Genomic DNA, 4304 nt, shown 5'->3' on the forward strand with positions numbered 1-4304 from the left:
TCCTCGCAGGATGGTCAGTCTCCTCAAGAGGTATGCAATTAATACATGTTACAGCTTGATGTTTATAAACCTGAACGCAAAGGTGCGTAGTTCTTCCAACTTATCTTGTTGGGTATCTTAAAGAACCAAAAGCTCCAGATGGGACACTGTCATTGATCAAGGTTGTGCAAATGATAAGTCAATTTCTTGATCTTATCAAAGCCGAAACTCATATAGCTACAGAATCCTTCCAGTGTCAGAACCAGAGTCGTCATTCACTCATTTGGATGACAACTACCTTTTGAAGGTTAAACTCGTGTTCAGTGTTCATGTATACTATGGACTGCTGGTTTATGAATTTTTGACGTTTTCTCTTTAGCAATACAAGGGGATTCTGATCCATGTAGCTATCACCCATGTCTAGCCTAATGTTATGTGCACATATTACCCATGCGATATTAGGGTAACACAGGTGACAAGTACAAGTCTAAGGTGTGTGCACTTTTGATTTTGGGAATGATCTGCACTGTAAGCTCATTATACATGACATGTATGTTCTCCAAGAAATTTTAGCGGAGTGTTAACTATATCAGATTCTGTTGCTCTGGTAATGGAATTTGCTACTCTATTGGGTGTGCTTGGTTCTGTCTACACATGGTCTGGGAAGGAGACTCACACCATTATTTTATACTGGTAGTTTGTATCTTTTGGTTGCCTATAGATATTCACATGTGTGTGTGTGTGTGTGTGTGTTTTATGTACTCAAATGTCTATGTTCTGTTATATGGTCACTGGCCAAACTAGTCAGTAGAGAGCACAGGAGTTCCTAAGCATATATGCCTAGCTCATTCAGTTTTTTTTCTCTCATGACCTTAAAAAATTAAGAGTAGAGATTCTGATTCTACACTTTTAGTCGTGTATAACTCTGTAACTAGTTCATGCTTTAGAAAATATGCCTCCTACATCTGTTGTTTCTTGGCCCACCAGTATGTTATGATGTAATGTTAATTTAATTTTTTTACATTATCTCCTTGAAAAGGCTTTATACTGTTTTCTTTTTTATGTTTTCCGTTATAGCTGCATACTTCTATTTATAATCATTTGTTAAATGTTTATTATATAAATTCCTGATTTTTTTGTATAAATATGTCCGATTGCAGAGTGGGGACTCTCTGATTCAATCTACAAATCCATCACCTCATGTGAGTCAAGCTACTTATGTTAGCGAGATATAATTACAGGCTTTAGGAAGTGGCTATTTTGCGTAGAGGTGGTTTGTTGAAGCTCTCATGGTGGACCACACAGCTCGACGAGAAGATGAGTGTAACAGAAAGCAAGGTAGTGTACGGTTTATAGAGGGTGGAGATTCACAGAGGTAGTCGGAGGGTTCATGGTATCTTTTTGTTTAAGGAAGCATTGAAGATATCCATCTAAGGGAATAGGTATGTATTGTGTTTTGCTGTATTGTGTTTCTGATGATCGTAACATGAGGGTTATGTTAGTGATTAATCACATCTCTGAGTGTTTTTCCTGGAAACATCTCGAGCTTCAGTATCAACATGAGTACAGCAGCATCAGTACTAGCATTGGCTTGACAGCAAACCCCATGGTCAATTTCTCTGGGTTGTAGGAACACCCCTTCTTTCTCTTGGTACTGATATTTCTTACGACACTGCATCCGGTAACCTCACCAAATGGAATGCTGGAGTGAGCTTCACAAATGCTGACATGATTGGTGTTGTCACTTTGTGAGTATTTTCTTTTGAGCTCTTTCACATGGATGACTGACTCTTTGTTTTTAGTTGAGTGTTTTTCTTTTTTTGATTGCCAGGCTCCTTGTTTTCTTTTGTCGATGTGTGTGTTATTTTCAATGCTTCTTACTGGCACATTGACAGTCCCTTGACCTATACAGATGTTGGTGCCAAGCTTTCCCATAGTTTCAGTACAAATGAGAACACCTTGACCATCGGTACCAAGAAAGCTTTGGACCAATTGACTTATGTCAAGGCTAGGATCAACAACCATGGTAAGGCAAGCGCTCTTATCCGGCACGAGTGGAGGCAAAAGTCCCTCTTTAGCGTCTTAATTAACCAACTGACGATGAATTAGAGTAGCCGATAATCTTATACTAAGATTTTATTAACCAATTTAGTCTTTGTTATAGAGAAGCTCAGATAATAATACTGGTTTCTTGTATGATTGTTTTACATTTTACACATGTGTTTTACTGTCACATTTAGGAACTAAGAATGTGATGCTTAATATGTAATTTCTAAAATGAATTCTTCAGGTATTATCATAGGTGCAGTTGGGTCAACCGTCTATTAAAATCTTTAGCAGTCGCGCTGGCTCTCGTTTTCCTTACTAGGTATTCATACTTTCCCTAAAGCTAACTAGGCTCAAACTTTATTCTCAAACTTTATGTTCAAATGATGGAATTCAATTTAGACTGTTGGATTATATATTTTAGAATTACGAAGTGCATAATTTCACTCTTGTGATAACATGAATGTTCCCTTGTTATTCTTTCAATTTATTTGCTTCTTAATAGTCTTATATATGTCCTTTTTGTTTAAACATTAAGCCCCCACCCACAGTTAGTATCATCAAGTGTCGGTCATTTTTAAGTATTGGGCGTCTATTCTTTTAGCCTACTGCACTTGTGTACAATAATTATTGTGTAGTGGATGCTTACTTGAACATTTGATTGAGGTATGGTCGTATTATTGTTAAAACCGGATGTTTTAAATTTGTCTACGGAACTGCTATTGGAAATAGTGGTAACAGGAACTAAATTTATACCTAACTTATCTTCTAATTTTCTAGTCCCTGATCTTGTAGAAAAACTCAAACTGGGTGGCCCTAATAAAATTTTTGCGTACAAATGCATGATTTTGTTCTTTTGGCTTTGATAAGTTCTCTAATTGTTAGTACCATTACATTTTCTTTCATTTATTTCTTTGATTGATAAAGACTATAAAGTGGAGGCATGAACAATGGTTTTGTTTGTATGATTAATATCCATAACATATCAGTTAGATGCATATGTATAATTTTTGGTGTTCTTTTCTTGTTGTCTCTTCTCTTGGTGTTTACCTTGTGCTTGTACCATCCAATTTCTCGACTAATCAATGTATCATCTGCTGTAGGCATGGTTTTAAGTCTAATTTTAAGGAAGTGACCATACCCATCACTTATTTACTGGTAAGTCATACTCATCATATCTAATTTCTTTGGCTATGCACATTTATGTCCCTTTACTTCTACTATTTTTCAGAATTATAACTTACTTTTGCTACAGATACACAGATACACCATTATGAAGTATCTGCTCAGTTGGGGAGTTGGGAATTTTAACATTTTGTTGTTTAGTCAATTGTCTATTAGTTAATCATGTTGTTTAATCTTATAACTTACTAGCTAGCTCGAACATATGTATTGCTCCGAACTCAGGATTTCCATTCTTTTTTGTAATTTTAAACCCAATAGATAAAATGAATGAATGTTGAATTTTCAGTTTGAGTTTGAATTTGACTTTAAGATTTGGTTCCATTTGAATTTAATTTGAGTTCCATTTGACTTGACTTTATCTTGAGTTCCATTTGACCTGACTTGACTTTGATACAGTCAGATTATTTCAGATTTAGCCATTCAGGTATTTCAGCAAATTTGAATCTCTTATTTTTTTTATATTATAATTTAAATCTGAGACCCACGAGTAAGAGTCTGTACACCGTTACCCTTAAATTCGGTCGCTGTTTAGAGACCCACGGATAAGGGTCATACGAAACAGCAACGCTTTATCAGAGACCCCAATAGAGACGGTTAAATCCGGTCGTATAACTCGTATAAATGACTTGTCCTGACGGTCGCGGAACTTCTATTTTCCACTAGTGCATGCTTCTTAGAGTCGTATTTGTATCACTACGACCTAAGAATTTTCATCACAATTTCCTTTTCAGAAATAATCTTACCCAATGCAAAAGATGCATTAATAATTTCAAAAAAATTGTGATTAAACTCATCAAATGAATCTTTATCCGCCATAAAAAGGTTTTCTCAATCAGAATTTAGGCTTGAAGCCTATATTTATTTTCACATGTATTCCCTTCAAATACAGTTTCTAAGATATCCCAAGCATCTTTAGACGTAGTGCAAGTAGTCACATGATGCTGGAGCTCTGGGGTAATAGCATGGATGATGGCATTTAATCCGTCAGAATTTTGCTTTGCAGCAAGATTCTCGGCAGCATCATAATTACCAATATCCTTTGGAACTATTACTTCTCCTTCTGTAACTTCCGGAGGATCGTAGCCATTAACCAC

General features: G+C 36.0%; 1 pseudogene; it reads left to right on the top strand.

Annotated features, from left to right (window-relative positions):
• The first annotated feature begins 1465 nt into the window (after positions 1-1465).
• Positions 1466-2307, top strand: LOC113337376 (annotated as a pseudogene).
• The last annotated feature ends 1997 nt before the right edge of the window (positions 2308-4304 follow it).

Source organism: Papaver somniferum, unplaced genomic scaffold (genome assembly GCF_003573695.1).
Source record: "Papaver somniferum cultivar HN1 unplaced genomic scaffold, ASM357369v1 unplaced-scaffold_16, whole genome shotgun sequence".
Taxonomy (NCBI): domain Eukaryota; kingdom Viridiplantae; phylum Streptophyta; class Magnoliopsida; order Ranunculales; family Papaveraceae; genus Papaver; species Papaver somniferum.